The following is a 15852-nucleotide window of genomic DNA, read 5'->3' as shown; positions in this document are numbered from 1 at the left end:
CATGAACTTTTCTGTCGTTTCGGTTTTCCAGAGACGATTGTATCGGATAACAGTCCGCAATTAACATCGGACGCGTTCTCAAAATACATGCGCAGCATTGGCACCCGTCATGTTCGCACAGCGCCGTATCATCCAAGGAGCAATGGACAGGCTGAGCGCTTCGTGCAGTCACTCAAGTCTGCGTTGCGTAAGAATCCGTCCGTACCCCTACGCTCAGTTATTGCTGATTTTCTTTTGGCGTATCGCAACACTCCTCATACAACCACTGGGGAAGTTCCTGCACTCCTCCTGCTTGGCAGACGTCTTCGCACAAGGTTGGATCTTGTAAAGCCTTCAATCCAATCAAAAGTATCGGCTAAGCAGTTTGACCAAACCTTAAGGCGTAAGTCATGCTATCCCAAAGAGCGACTTTTTAAGGTTGGTGAAAGTGTAAAGGTCAGGAACTTCAGGCGCGGAGAAAAATGGTTTTCAGCGACCATTTTGGTGCAAACTGGTCCAGTCTCGTACCGCTTAAGTGTCGTAACTCCTAGAGGTGTGTTTCAGTGGGTTCGCCACAAGAACCACATCGTCCGAGTGGCTCCAGAAGAAGACATGTCTGCTCCTCTGGCGCCCTATGCGGAATCTGATGAGCAAGCGGAGTCCTGCCGGTCTCCCCGTCAACAGGCTGGAGTGAAAGACCGCCATTCGGATACAGAACCTGCAGAACGGCGGTACCCACTTCGGGAGAGGAGACCACCCGACCGCTATGTGCCGTGAACAGGAATTTGTTTTGAACTGTAAATAAGTGCGGAGGGATGTGGTATCGCGAAGTGTTATCAAAGCTGCGGAACTACCTCGCCTCAGCCACGCTCTCTCCGCTCACCCTTGCCACTGTGATAAGGTGGCTTATTAAAGCACGCTGCGCCAGCCACCCCAGCGCATTTCTTTCGCTTCCGTTATGACGGAATAAAGCCGTTCCTGTCTGAGCTATGCTGCCTCAGTTGTCTTGCCTAAAACACTACACACGTCCTGTAGGCAGCGTCGGCAAAATCAACTCATAGTCCTTTTCATCCGTAACAAGATGGCTGTTTCCGCGGCCGGCAAGGGCCGCTGTCGCCGCTCCGCTGGAGCTCATGATTCCGCGACCGTCCCGCTCGGTGACCGGAAGTAGAATGGACTCGGCCACGACTGCGGTTGAGCGCCGTAGAAAATGTGCCAGCACTCGTGCTTGCATGAATGCCTAAATTTTGCAAAACATAGGTGCTTGACCCATATCACGCAGCCGACAGGATTCTAACCTGTGCGGGGAGACCCCAATGGATTTCGAGTCCATCGCCTAAACCACTCGGCCACACTGCGGTTGACCGCTGTAGAAAATGTGCCAGCACTCGTGCTTGCATGAATGCCTAAATTTTGCAAAACGTAGGGGCTTAACCCATATCACGCAGCCGACAGGACTCGAACCTATGCGGGGAGACCCCGATGGATTTCAAGTCCATCGCCTTAACCACTCGGCCACGACTGCGGTTGAGCGCCGTAGAAAATGTGCCAGCACTCGTGCTTGCATGAATGCCTAAATTTTGCAAAACATAGGCGCTTGACCCATATCACGCAGCCGACAGGATTCGAACCTGTGCGGGGAGACCCCAATGGATTTCGAGTCCATCGCCTTAACCACCCGGCCACACTGCGGTTGACCGCTGTAGAAAATGTGCCAGCACTCGTGCTTGCATGAATGCCTAAATTTTGCAAAACATAGGGGCTTAACCCATATCACGCAGCCGACAGGATTCGAACCTGTGCGGGGAGACCCCAATGGATTTCGAGTCCATCGCCTTAACCACTCGGCCACGACTGCGGTTGAGCGCCGTAGAAAATGTGCCAGCACTCGTGCTTGCATGAATGCCTAAATTTTGCAAAACATAGGTGCTTGACCCATATCACGCAGCCGACAGGATTCGAACCTGTGCGGGGAGACCCCAATGGATTTCGAGTCCATCGCCTTAACCTCTCGACCACGACTGCGGTTGAGCGCTGTAGAAAATGTGCCAGCACTCGTGCTTGCATGAATCAATCAATACAGCAAAGCGCTCAAAATCACAAAGGACGAGGAGGGAACAGGACAATAGCGCAATTTGAACAAACCGCTATTGCGCTATTGTCCTGTTCCCTCCTCGTCCTTTGTGATTTTGAGCGCTTCGCTGTATTGACGATGAACCAACACGCCCAAACATTTTCCCTTCTGACTTGCATGAATGCCTAAATTTTGCAAAACATAGGTGCTTGACCCATATCACGCAGCCGACAGGACTCGAACCTATGCGGGGAGACCCCGATGGATTTCAAGTCCATCGCCTTAACCACTCGGCCACGACTGCTTTTTTTTTCTTTATTGCCGTGGAACACAAAACAAAATACACATGATAAAACACGTCAACTACACTTGAGCTAACGCATACGCGGCTAAAATCTTTTCAGGTTCACCAACTCATCAAATAGACATTGCCATTGTGGTGGATCCTGCTGCATCCTGAAAGATTCGCGTATATACACCGCACTTTCAATGAAGTTTTCACGCGCAGATCGTGTATTTATATCTGCGTGACGCACCTGCATTCGTGTTTTCCACAAACTATGGAGGCCAAGAAGCATAATTAAATCATAAGGGGCATCATCGTTCTGCACTGGTAGGAATCTGATACCGTACGTAGTTAGGGGAAGTTCCTTTTTAATTGTCCTTTGGAGCACGTCCCATAGAAAAACAGCATCCCAACACTGTAAGAAGACGTATTCAATTGTCTCCGTTTTTTTGCACAACAGGCAATTCGTTGTCCATGGGACGAAGATACCTTTTTCATTCAGCCAGGCTTTAACAGGGAGCGTATTAGAGTGAAGTTTGAAAAGGAACGTTTTAGCAGATGGCCTCAGGGGCATCTTCTTGACTCTTTTCAAAACGTCCTGCCCTGGGCCTGCACAGTGTAATGCCCGTTAAAAAGGCACCGGCAGCATCACGTCAATGAGATCTTTATACAGTTTTTTTTGGAACATTGAAAAGGTAATCAAAAGAAAACCGCACTTCTAGCAACTTGCACGAAAAAACAACCTCGCGCAGGTAGCCAGTCACAGTACCAGGCATGTTTTCACATGACACTATCCATTCAGGGAGCAACCTCTGCAATCGCACTTGCATCACAGTTCTTAGAAAGGTATCTTTTTGATAACGCAGGAATATAAATCGCGAAACCACTTGATGCAAGAACAAATGGACAAGGCCAAGCCCGCCCCTTTTAACAGAAATAAACAAATTCGTCCGGGCGGTTTTTTCCCATGTGGATGCCCAAATAAAAACAGCAAAAACGTGGTGCATTTTCTGAATTGAGGTTCGTGAGACACACAACACATTCATGAGGTACCACAGCCTCGAAATAAGAAAAACATTGCAAATAGAAGCGCGCGAAAACATTGAGAGTTGCCTTCCTTGCCACGCATCCGCTTTTTCTTTCGCTCTGGATGTTTCTTCCATCCAGTGCACGTTGGGATCTCGATAACAACCTAAAGGCACGCCTAGATATCGCGTTGGTAGAGCAGACCATCGCAGCTTACAGAAGAAATCAGGTGTCACGTCACAATCACCATGCCAAACCCAGAGCTTTTCTCCCAATTGATCTTACATCCAGTTTGATCACAAAATGTTTGGACGACACCCGTAACTTCACAGATGCTCTTTCCAGTTGCACAAAACACTGCTATGCCATCAGCATATGCTAGCATTTTCACGTGTGCTGATTGCAGCTTGAATCCTAAAATGCGATCGCTATCAATGATAGCCAAGCAAAGTGGCTCTTAATACAGTGCAAAAAGCAGGGGTGAGAGCGGGCAGCCCTGCCTTACCGATGAACGTACTGCGATGTTGTCAGTCAGTTCACCATTCACTATAATACGGGTCGTGCAGTTCGCGTAAGCCATTTCAACACCCTCCACTATGACTTTTCCAAGGTTAGGATGTTCCAAAATGGAAAAAAGAATTTCGTGGGAAACACGGTCAAAGGCTTTCGCCAAATCTAACTGCATCATGGCTATCTGACCACCGAGTGCATCAACACATTCTAGTACGGCTCTTGCGACATGTATATTCGTGGCAATGGATCGACACTTGATGCCGCACGTTTGACGAGACCCAACCAGTTTTTTTATTACGCTTTGCAGTCTCTTTTGCTAAAACCTTCATATACACCTTGTAGTCAACATTTGTGTGGCTAATCGGTCGATATGACCCCACCAACAGTCGTTACTCCGGATCATCTGTCTTGGGTATTAGCACAATGTGCGATGTAGCGAAAGACAATGGAACAGTATTACGTTCATAAGCTTCAGTGATTACATCGAGCATAAACTGAGCCGCATACTGCTTAAAAGATTTAAAGAAAGCAGCGCTTAGACCATCCGGCCCAGGTGCTTTCCCAGGTGTCAGGTCATCTATTGCAGATTCTATCTCCTGCAACGTTACCGGTGTTTCTAGGCGCGCTTTACTTTCGTCATCCAGTGCAGGCATCAGTCTTAGAAAATCTGTTTGAAAGCCACCTACAGTCTCAAACTTAGCGCTAAGCAGTTCTTCGAAGTGCTCTGTTACCGCACGCTGAATATCTTTAGCATCTTCAGTGATATGGCCGGCATACCTTATACTCCTTATTTCTTTCTGGCAGGCGTATCTTTTTTCGGCTGCTAGGGCTCGTTTTGTCGGCACTTCTCCAGACTAAAGTTTTTCAGCCCTTGCACGTATGACAGCCGCTGTGTATCTTTCGCTGTCGATTGTTTCCAGCTCACTTTTAATCTCTCGTATTTTACTGGCGAAATGCCCTGGCACCGTACTTTCCATGCTAAAAAAAAACTGAAGTTGTTCATTCAGTTCTTTTTCTTTTTCTTTCTCTTTATGCCGCACCTTACTGCTCTTTTCTATGGACTTCAATTTGACCCACTCTTTGAAGCTGTCCCATTCCGCTGCAAAACTTACTGGTCGCATAGCCAGACGATCTTCAAACTCGGTCTTAACTTCCGTAAGGAACTCTTCATCGGCGAGAAGTTTCGCATTCAGTTTCCATAGGTACCAGTTAAAGCGCGATTTCTTTCCTGCCCTACCGAACACTGTACTCACGAGACAATGATCGCTGAAAGACACAGGTTTGACCTCATATGCAGTACATAGGGAAACAAGATCAACCGAGGCATACACCCTGTCCAATCTAGCATGGCTATCTCGCTGAAAGTGCGTGAACTCTGGTTGGTTTCCAGTGGAGAACACACTACCAACATCCTCAAGGCAGTATTCATGCACAAGTGCATTCAACAGCTCGGAGCTTCTGTCTCTTCGAGGTTTACACTTCGCCGCTCGGTCCACAGCTGCGCACACACAGTTGTAATCGCCAAGTACAAGCAAGATTTTGTCGACCTTCAACCACAATTCAATAGACTCAAAAAACAATTCACGTTCACATTCTGAATTGGCAGCATACACACACACAACACGCCAGCATAAATTACAGTAGGTAAAATCAGTAACCAAAAGCCGGCCACTTGGACAGGCAAAAACGAACTCTACACTTACTCCCAGCGTGTTACGTATAAATAAAAGGCATCCACCCGATACACCAACAGAATGGCATACACACACATAAAAGTTTGTTTGAAAAGAAGCCACCATACGGTCAGTGCTTTCTTGGCTCTCAATCTTTGACTCTTGCACAGCTGCTATATCTATATCATTATCCACAAGGAGGCGACTGAGCTTGCATTGTCGCCTTCTCGCTCCCAGCCCTCTGACATTCAAAGTAGCTACGTGTAACGCCGAATTAAGCTTGAGAGTCATGTGTTAGAAAGGGCCGCCCGTACCCGCATGGTGCCTACCTTCATGGTTGCGTGGCTTCCGCTTCTCAATAAGAGCGGCATATGTGCGCACGTATTTTCCTCCCAGCAGAACGTCGGGCTGCATTCAAACGAAGTCCAAGCACCGTTTTTCATTTTTTTTTTCACACACGCCCCGCTTGGTTGCAGAATGTTCCTGACGCTGGTCGGTAGGCAGCCGACCCACAAATCGTTCAGGACACCACAAAACCTACGGAGGCGGTTTCCCCGCCTGCCGCGTGCCGGCAGAGAAGTTCGGCTTCGGTCTCAAAGTCGATCTTCGGATGCCCGCAGTTTTCGGCGGCGGCTCACCACAAACGCCGCCTGGCAGCTGAGTCTCCTCGAAGCTTTCCTCGTGTGGACGTTTTGAGGCAATTAAGGCCGCTGTCTCCGGCCCACCTTCCATGGCATCAGTGCAAGGAGGCTCAGTACTCAGATGCTCCTCAGCGTCAGAAAACTTGATTACGTCTTCTGACGCTTCCTTTGACGCGTTTTCGTGGTCCTGTTGGTCCTGCGATGGAACGTGCGAGACGTGACGAGTTTCATTCTTTTCACTTGAGACCGTCACCTTATGCTTAGTTAAAACCGTCATGGAAGGCGCGTCCTGTTTCGTTGACTGTCCTCTAATGTCGGCCGCCTCCTCCGCATCCACCTCATCCATTATCAACTCGGACGTGTCCTCGCTGGTCCCAGGTCCGGCAATGCTTGCGTAGGTACGTGCACACTGGCTGTCTTCATGACCGAACCGTCGACAGGTTCCGCAGCGAGGAACCCGGCACTCCTTGCGGATGTGACCCGTGCTCCGACAGCGTAGGCACAAGGGAGGTCTGCCTGGCACCACAACGAGCGCCAGCTCACCGCTAACGTTCAACTGATGTGGCAGGTCATCCAGCTTCACGCCATCTTTCAACTAAGGGTGACAAGTCTAGTAGTTGAGCCTTTTTCTACCATACCTTTCACACGCCAGCGCTCCCTTGTAACTTCCAACACCTTTCCATACGGCGCAAAGGCAGCACGCACATCCTCGTCTGGCACGTTGTGTAAAAGCCAGTGAAGTTTCAGTCGCACATCCTGGTTGGCCGGGTCAATTACCAAGCAGCGACCGTTTTTCACACACAACACACCGATACTAACAAGCTTGGTCACCGCTTCAGGATCCTTGAGAGTGACAGCCCAGACGTGGCTCATCCGATACGCCCCCATCGCAACAACATCGGGGATCAGCGAATGGTGTGCCAACGCGTCGCGGAAATCTTCCACCCGGTACGGGCGGGCCCTGATATCGGCGTGCAAAAAAACAGTATTCAAAACAAACCGGCCTGTTGGCAGTGCAGGCAAAACGACCTGGTAAGTGGTTTCCTGTTCAGCAGTCCTGTTACCGCGGCCTGACGTGGCCGCTGAAGCCGCTCCTGAGGAGCCCTGCATCCTGCGTCCGTTCACTGGCGTGGCCGGAAGCAGAATCCACTCGGCCACGACAGCGGTTGAGCGCTGTAGAAAATGTGCCAGCACTCGTGCTTGCATGAATGCCTAAATTTTGCAAAACATAGGTGCTTGACCCATATCACGCAGCCGACAGGACTCGAACCTATGCGGGGAGACCCCGATGGATTTCAAGTCCACCGCCTTAACCACTCGGCCACAACTGCGGTTGAGCGCTGTAGAAAATGTGCCAGCACTCGTGCTTGCATGAATGCCTAAATTTTGCAAAACATAGGTGCTTGACCCATATCATGCAGCCGACACGATTCGATCCTGTGCGGAGAGACCCCAATGGATTTCAAGTCCATCGCCTTAACCACTCGTCCACGGCTGCGGTTGAGCGCTGTAGAAAATGTTCCAGCACTCGTGCTTGCATGAATGCCTAAATTTTGCAAAACATAGGTGCTTGACCCATATCACGCAGCCGACAGGACTCGAACCTATGCTGGGAGACCCCGATGGATTTCGAGTCTATCGCCTTAACCACTCGGCCACGACTGCGGTTGAGCGCTGTAGAAAATGTGCCAGCACTCGTGCTTGCATGAATGCCTAAATTTTGCAAAACATAGGTGCTTGACCCATATCACGCAGCCGACAGGATTCGAACCTGTGCGGAGAGACCCCAATGGATTTCAAGTCCATCGCCTTAACCACTCGGCCACGACTGCGGTTGAGCGCTGCAGAAAATGTGCCAGCACTCGTGCTTGCATGAATGCCTAAATTTTGCAAAACATGGGTGCTTGACCCATATCACGCAGCCGACAGAACTCGAACCTGTGCGGGGAGACCCCGATGGATTTCGAGTCCATCGCCTTAACCACTCGGCCACGACTGCGGTTGAGCGCTGTAGAAAATGCGCCAGCACTCGTGCTTGCATGAATGCCTAAATTTTGCAAAACATAGGTGCTTGACCCATATCACGCAGCCGACAGGACTCGAACATATGCGGGGAGACCCCGATGAATTTCAAGTCCATCGCCTTAACCACTCAGCCACGACTGCTTTTTTTCTTTATTGCCGGTCCTCGGCTTTCACAAAACAAAGACAAACAAACAAAATATGTACACAGTTATACAAGAAGCGAAATCCCCAAGAGAGGACCAGGCTTTGTCACATTAAAATTCTCTGAGTGTTGTCAAATGCTCTAGCCATGAGAGCCACTCAGGGACAGGATTCCGTATCTTCTGTATTTCTACAAACTTGCAGATGCTCTCTTGAAAATATACACGCGCTGGACGCGCTTCGGGGTCACAGTAGTACCCGGCCATACCAGAGCGCCATATACTGTGGAGGCCCACCAGCATGACTAAATCGAACGGGATCCCACTCTCATTTTTTGTTGGCAAGTACCTAATTCCGTGTGAATGCAACGGGAGCTGTTTCTTCATGGTCCTCTGTAGCACGTCCCAAAAATAAACCCCTTCCCAACAGTGCAAAAACACATGGTCTATGGTCTCCTGTTGCTTGCAGATTAAGCAGTTTGGTCCCCACGGTAGAAACATCTCTTTTTCTTCCAAAAAAGATTTGACGGGTAAAGTTTTACTGTGCACTTTAAAGAAAAAACTCTTGACAATTCCGGCGATACATTCATTTTTTTAACCCTTTGCAACACATTACCGCCGGGGCCTCCAAAGTACAAGGCCCTGTACAACGGCACCGGAAATATAACATCGCACACATCTCTGTACAACGTTTTCCTTGTTACGCTGCTCAGATATTCCTTTGAAAACCGAGTAGTTCTGACGCTGGTTACTATCTCTCGGAAATAACCAAAAATGCCTCCTGTCATGCATTTTGTTGCAACTACATACACTGGCAAGGCTCGCCCTAGCCTTACTTGGCACACTGTGCGCAGGAAAGGATCTTCAACATCACGGAAAAAGAAAAATCTGTTTACCAGTTGCCTCACAAATAAGTGTCCCAGCCCTAGGCCTCCGTCTTTGACCCGTCTGAACAAGTTTGTCCGCATGCACCTTTCCCAGCTAGAGGCCCATACAAAAACCGCAAAAATTCGATGTACCTTTTGTATGTTAATTCGCGAGCAGTGGAGCACTTGCATCACATACCACAGTTTACTAATAAAATCAGGTTACACACAGTGGCTCTTGCAAACATGGATAAATGAGTACATTTACACTTTTCTGCTTTTTCTTGTGTCTCTTGTGCCTGCCCCTTCCAATACTGTTCAGTATCTCTGTAAAATTCCAACGGGACTCCAAGGTACTTTACAGGTGTCGTACACCAGGTCACATTAGCGAAAGTGTGAGGAGTATCCGGCCATTCTCCGTGCCAGAACCCCACGCACTTTCCCCAGTTCACCTTGCTTCCCGTGACCAAACTAAATCTTTTAACACCTTCTACCGCACTGCTAATGCTATCCTTTGTGACACAGAAAATTGCTACATCATCTGCATACGCTAGGACTTTCACTTCCGCTTCATGCAGCCGAAAACCATGAACAGCATTATTCTGTATTATGTGCAAGCACAAAGTTTCAACATACATACAAAACAAGAGTGGACTGAGGGGGCAACCCTGACGCACCGAACGTTCCACGTTAATGGGGGCCCCCAACGATTTATTCACAATTAACTTTGTAGTGCCGTGTCGGTACGCCATGGCCACACCCTCAGTGATAATAGAACCTACATTGATATGATCTAAGATAGAAAACAAAATCTCATGAGCAACACAGTCAAACGCTTTTTCAAGATCTAGCTGGAGAATTGCCACAGGTACCCCAGTGACGTCGCTACACTCCAGCACACACCTTGCCTTATGAATACTGGAAGCAATAGACCTGTTCTTTATGCCACGTGTTTGATGAGGGCCAACAATTTCTTTAATAACGCTCTGAAGCCTCGCCGCCAACACTTTCATGAATATTTTATAATCGACGTTCGTTAGTGAGATCGGCCTATATGCAGTAACCTGTCTGAGTTTTATAGGATCATCTGTTTTAGAGATGAGGACGGTATGGGCCGCACCGTAAGACGGGGGCAACTCCTTACGATCATAGGCATCATTAAACAGCAAAGTCAAAAGTGGGGTTAATTCCGTTTTAAACGCTTTGTAAAAAGCTGCACTTAACCCATCTGGGCCAGGAGACTTTCCCGAGTTCAAGTTTTCTATTGCTCGTTCAACTTCTTTTTCACTAATTCGCCTCTTCAAGCTTTCCTTTCGGGATTCATCAAGCCTAGGCATAGCGCCGAGAAACTAGCCTTTGAATCTGTGCACGTCAACTTTATGTCAACGCCTGATAGTAATCAAAGAAAGCATGATGGATGCGATCGCTATCGGTTACTACCCCACCCGCTCCTTCGATCTCCTGAATTTCGTTGCGTCGAGCGTGCGCTTTTTCCATTCCTAAAGCCCGCTTAGTGGGCGTCTCCCCTGCAACCAATTCTTCCGCTCTCGCCCTCACTATCGCCCCTCGATATCGGTCTTCCTCGATAAGTTCAAGCTTTTGCTTTGTTTTCTTAATATCTTCCTTACCTATGCCGGGCGTTTTACATTCCTGCGCCAACAATTTTTCAAGTATATCTTTCAGCTGTTTTCCTGTAATCTTTCCTGGTGCTTTTGCAAAGTAGACCGCTCAATGGCCTTCATCTTAAATTCTTCTTTGGCTAGTACCCACTGGAGCCCGATTTCGTTTTGACACTCATTTACTATTTTGGTAATTTTTTCCGTCACATAGTCAGTGGAAATTTGCTCTTTTAGCAATTTACAATTTAATTTCCACAGCTCCCATGAAAATCCACTTTCTCGCTTCCTTTTGCCTAGAGTGCATATCACTGCACAGTGATCTGAAAAGGCCACTGGTAAAACTCGGTATTTTTGACACTTTGGTATTAAGTCCAGTGACATGTAAATGCTGTCGAGGCGAGCATTTCTAATGCCTCGAAAGTGGGTGTATTGCACACTACGTTCACCGTCTAAACACTCCGCCACATCATCTAATGCATATTCATCTATCAGTCGTGACAATAAGTCTGTACTTCTGTCCCTGAAGGCTCGGGTGCTGCTTTTATCGCGAGCCACCAGAACACAATTGAAATCGCCCATGAGCACTATCTGTTTCTCACTAGTGCAGTAATATTTCAGACTCTCAAAAAAGGAACACCTATCCTCCAATTAATTAGGTGCATAAACACAGATAACCCGCCATTCTATATTCTCAAAACCGAAATCACAAATCACGTATCGCCCTGTATCACCGGAGGCATATGTCTGCACGTTAAGTCCAGGCAACTTTTTTACAAGAAGGACGCACCCGGCAGAAGTTCCGACTGCATGGCTCACAACGGCATAATACTTCGACGTGAAGCGCTGCACCATGCTCCCGGTCTCTTCCTCTCCCTCGGCTTTGGTCTCTTGAACGGCTATCACATCGATGTCTCTGTCCGTTATAAAGCGCAACACCTGGCTGTGCTTTTTCTTCGTTGCTAACCCTCTAACATTAAGCGTCCCGAATGTCAGAGCAGGGGTTGGATCCATTTTAATATAGAGTGAAGAGATCGAGAGCATTTGCGCTCACCTTTCGCGTCTAGCACCCGGCTAGACTCCTTTGTTTCCGCCGCAGCCCTCCGGTGCGGCTGCATGGTCTTGCAGCGGCGGTGGCTTATCGCTGGCCCGCTTGTCCCCCAGAAAGTTCGGCTTCGGTCTGAGAGAGGACCGCCGGGCCTGGACCGTTTTCGTAGGCGGCTCCTCAACGCTTGACGCTGTTGTTTTGTCCTCTCCATCAGCAGTCTGGGCGTGAGGCCGTTTGGCCGAGACATTGCCCGCACGAACATTGCACTGTTGCTGTTGCTCCTCGAGGCCATCATCGCGGGTTCCGTAGCTGCCAAAAAGCTATCTTCCTTTTCCTCAGTATCGGCCCAGGCCGCTGCCGAGTCTTTCTTCAGGTTGCCTCTCTGCCTCACTTGAAACGTTTGTGTTTCTGCTAGAAGTCCCAGAAGAGACAGTCGCCGCTTCCGGCTTGCCTACTTCCTCGACTCCTTTCGCAGCTTCCTCCGCCTCTGATACGTCCATCTGGTGTTCAGCTATCTCCTCCCTCGATGCGAGCCCCGTGGCCACCGCATATGTACGGACACACTCACTGTCGACGTGGCCGTAACGCCTGCATTTCGAACACCGGGGCACCTTGCATTCACGTCTAACGTGACCGCTACAACGGCAGCGCAGGCACTGCACAGGCCGCCCAGGCACCACAACAAGGGCCAACTCACCGGCGACTCGCAGCTGGTGAGGTAGGTCATCGGTCTTAATACCGGGTTTCAGTTTCTGGAGGACTGTTCTCGTTGTTGACCCCTTCTCTTTGACGCCTTGGACGCGCCACCGCTCCCGGGTCACCTCGGTTACGTTACCGAAAGCAGCAAAGGCCGTCCTGATGTCGTCGTCGGCCACACCGTGCGACATCCAGTGGAGCCGCAGCTTCACCTGTTGGTCCTCTGGGTCGATGATGATGCAGCGACGTCCCTTTACTTCTACTTGTTTCAACGCAGCCAGCTTCTTCGTTGCTTCAGCGCTGTTGAGCGTGACAGCCCAGACGTGGTTAATCTGGTACGCCCCCAACGCCACAACATCGGGGAGCGCACCAACGTTGGCGAGGGCATCGCGAAAATCTTCCACTCTGTACGGCCTATTGCGCACGTCGCCGTGCAAAAACACGGTGTTTAAAACAACACGTCCTGTAGGCAGTGTCGGCAAAATCAACTCATAGTCCTTATCATCCGCATCAAGATTCCTGTTTCCGCGGCCGGCAAGGGCCGCTGTCGCCGCTCCGCTGGAGCTTATGATTCTGCGACAGTCCCGCTCGGTGGCCGGAAGTAGAATGCAATCGGCCACGACTGCGGTTGAGCGCTGTAGAAAATGTGCCAGCACTCGTGCTTGCATGAATGCCTAAATTTTGCAAAACATAGGTGCTTGATCTATAACACGCAGCCGACAGGATTCGAACCTGTGCGGGGAGACCCCAATGGATTTCAAGTCCATCGCATTAACCACTCGGCCACGACTGCGGTTGAGCGCTGTAGAAAATGTGCCAGCACTCGTGCTTGCATGAATGCCTAAATTTTGCAAAACATAGGTGCTTGATCTATATCACATAGCCGACAGGATTCGAACCCGTGCGGGGAGACCCCAATGGATTTCATGTCCATCGCCTTAACCACTCGGCCACGACTGCTTTTTTTTTTCTTGATTGCCTGGACAACATACATACATATGTAGCACTACCACATTACAATGGTTAATAACAGACGTCCAGCCTTCTTGGACAGTACGTCGCTTAAAAGGGCTTCAAGTTGACTAGCTTCTACATTTCCGGTAGCCATTCAGGTGGATCACCTCGGCTTTTCAACACTTGTTTGATGTAGACCACATTTTCCATAAAATACTCTCGGGCAGGACGGAGATGTTCATCAGCATTTCTCACAGCCATACGGGTCTTCCATAGACTGTGCAGGCCCAGTAGAATAATCATATCGAGGGGTAGCCCCCCTTCATCAGCTGCCGGGAGGAAGCTTATACCCCGAGGGGAAATTGGAAGCTGCTTTTTGAGCGTGCGCTGCAGAATATCCCAAAGGAATATTGCGTCCCAACATTCAAGAAAAATATGCTCAACGGTTTCAGGCTTTCGACAGATTATACAGTTCACTGACCAAGGGACAAATATTCCCTTTTCCTCCAGCCACGGTTTAACCGGCAGTGTTCCGCTGTGTAGTAGAAAAAAAAATGTCTTTGTTGACGAGCGCACGGGCTTTTTCTTTTCCCTTTTCAGGACGTTCATTCCTGGGCCTGCACCGTATATGGTGCGATACATTGGGACCGGGAGCATTACATCGAGTAAATCTTTGTACAATTGTTTCTATGTTATTGAAGACAGAATTCTTTGGAAAATCTAACATTTAAAATTCGTAAACTCAGTACGACTTCACGCAAAAACCCACGAATACTTGTTCGCCTTAATTCAGAAGAAGACACAACAAATCCTGGTAACTCGCATCAGAGACGCACCTGTATCACAGTGCGCAATAATGCATGGCTCTGTGTACGCAGAAACATAAAGCGAGACACAATCTGTCTCAGAAACAAGTGAGTAAGACCGAGTCCCCCTTCTCTAACCGGACGGAAGAGATTGGTACGTTTTGTTCTTTCCCACACTGAACCCCACAAAAAAACAGCAAAAACTCTGTGTAGCTTTTGAATACTGACTCGCGACATGCACAACACTTGAAGAACATACCAAACTTTAGCAACAATAAACAAATTACACACAGTTGAACGGGCGAACATGGAGAGCTCCCTTCCGCCCCACCCTAGTGTTTTCTCGCGAGAACGTTCAGTCTCTTGCACCCAATAATCATTTGCGTCTTTGTAATGTTCAAGTGGGACCCCTAGATATTTCACTGGTAGTGTCGAGAATTTTATGTTTTCGAGGGATTCAGGAGTGGAATCCCAACTGCCATGCCAAAAACCCGTACATTTGTCCCAGTTTATTGAACTACTCGACATCTGACAAAACTTCTTTGCTAAGTGCACTGTTTGACTAATACTTTCCTTGTCTTGACAAAAGACAGCAATGTGATCGGCGTACGCCAAAATTTTAACTTCGCTAGCCATCAGTCTGAATCCGTGTATACGTTCACAGTGAATGATCTTTTAGCAAAAGGGTTCGAGGTAAATCGCAAATAGCAAGGGCGTTAGTGGGCAGCCTTGTCTAACTGATGACATCACTGTAATATTTTTTGTTAGTTGCTTGTTGACAACAACCTTAGTATAACATTCGTTGTAAGCCATTTTTATTCCATCTAATAAAATAGATCCAACTTTAATATGTTCTAGTATTTGAAAAAGTATGCCATGATCAACAAGGTCGAAGGCTTTCTCAAGGTCTATCTGGAGCATTGCAACGTGGTCACCCCAAGCGTCACAACACTCCAGAATGCTTCTAGCTACATGAATGTTTACACTTATTGTTCGGCCTTTAATACCACACGTCTGATGATGCCCTATATTTCCTTAATGACCTTCTGTAACCTACTCGCAAGAATATTCATAAAAATTTTATAGTCTACGTTAGTCAGACTGATTGGACGATATGATGTTACAGATAAGAGCTTTAAAGGATCGTCACTTTTTGGAACCAGTACAACGTGTGTTTGACGAAAGGACGGAGGGATGCAGTTTTCTTCATACGCCTGCAAAATCACTCGGTGCAAGGCGGTTGCGATTTCGCTCTTAAAAATCTTGTACAATCCTGCACCGACACCGTCTGGACCAGGTGTTTTCCCATGGCTTAGTTCCTCAATAGCTTTTTCAATCTCATTTACAGTTATTGGCGCTTCCAGACCTGCTGTAACAATTGGGTCCAATGCTGGGATTAAAGCAAGAAATTCTTGTTCGAAACCTTCTTCCACTGGCCGTTGGCGCCCTATCAGGTTGCGATAGTGCTCAAAAAAGGCCATTTTTATTTCCTCGCCGTCACTATTAACC

At 48.4% G+C, this 15852-nt stretch overlaps 13 non-coding genes and 1 pseudogene across 13 annotated transcripts; all 14 read right to left on the bottom strand.

Annotated features, from left to right (window-relative positions):
- Positions 1-997: 997 nt before the first annotated feature.
- LOC146201001 (uncharacterized) lies at positions 998-13287 on the bottom strand (annotated as a pseudogene).
- TRNAS-UGA (transfer RNA serine (anticodon UGA)) lies at positions 1423-1504 on the bottom strand. The gene has a single exon. It is a non-coding gene; the product is annotated as a tRNA-Ser (tRNA).
- TRNAS-CGA (transfer RNA serine (anticodon CGA)) lies at positions 1590-1670 on the bottom strand. The gene has a single exon. It is a non-coding gene; the product is annotated as a tRNA-Ser (tRNA).
- Positions 1756-1837, bottom strand: TRNAS-CGA (transfer RNA serine (anticodon CGA)). Its single transcript has one exon. It is a non-coding gene; the product is annotated as a tRNA-Ser (tRNA).
- Positions 1923-2004, bottom strand: TRNAS-CGA (transfer RNA serine (anticodon CGA)). The gene has a single exon. It is a non-coding gene; the product is annotated as a tRNA-Ser (tRNA).
- TRNAS-UGA (transfer RNA serine (anticodon UGA)) lies at positions 2276-2357 on the bottom strand. The gene has a single exon. It is a non-coding gene; the product is annotated as a tRNA-Ser (tRNA).
- TRNAS-UGA (transfer RNA serine (anticodon UGA)) lies at positions 7442-7523 on the bottom strand. Its single transcript has one exon. It is a non-coding gene; the product is annotated as a tRNA-Ser (tRNA).
- TRNAS-UGA (transfer RNA serine (anticodon UGA)) lies at positions 7609-7690 on the bottom strand. The gene has a single exon. It is a non-coding gene; the product is annotated as a tRNA-Ser (tRNA).
- On the bottom strand, positions 7776-7857 carry TRNAS-CGA (transfer RNA serine (anticodon CGA)). The gene has a single exon. It is a non-coding gene; the product is annotated as a tRNA-Ser (tRNA).
- On the bottom strand, positions 7943-8024 carry TRNAS-UGA (transfer RNA serine (anticodon UGA)). Its single transcript has one exon. It is a non-coding gene; the product is annotated as a tRNA-Ser (tRNA).
- TRNAS-CGA (transfer RNA serine (anticodon CGA)) lies at positions 8110-8191 on the bottom strand. The gene has a single exon. It is a non-coding gene; the product is annotated as a tRNA-Ser (tRNA).
- On the bottom strand, positions 8277-8358 carry TRNAS-UGA (transfer RNA serine (anticodon UGA)). The gene has a single exon. It is a non-coding gene; the product is annotated as a tRNA-Ser (tRNA).
- Positions 13288-13294: 7 nt separating the features above from the next.
- TRNAS-UGA (transfer RNA serine (anticodon UGA)) lies at positions 13295-13376 on the bottom strand. The gene has a single exon. It is a non-coding gene; the product is annotated as a tRNA-Ser (tRNA).
- An 85-nt stretch (positions 13377-13461) lies between these two features.
- Positions 13462-13543, bottom strand: TRNAS-UGA (transfer RNA serine (anticodon UGA)). The gene has a single exon. It is a non-coding gene; the product is annotated as a tRNA-Ser (tRNA).
- Between the last annotated feature and the right edge of the window lie 2309 nt (positions 13544-15852).

This window comes from Amblyomma maculatum, chromosome 2, assembly GCF_055883805.1.
Source record: "Amblyomma maculatum isolate TAMU_Amacu chromosome 2, ASM5588380v1, whole genome shotgun sequence".
NCBI classification, from domain to species: domain Eukaryota; kingdom Metazoa; phylum Arthropoda; class Arachnida; order Ixodida; family Ixodidae; genus Amblyomma; species Amblyomma maculatum.
Note: the sequence above shows the minus strand (reverse complement) of the source record. Positions and strands in the feature narration are given on the sequence as shown.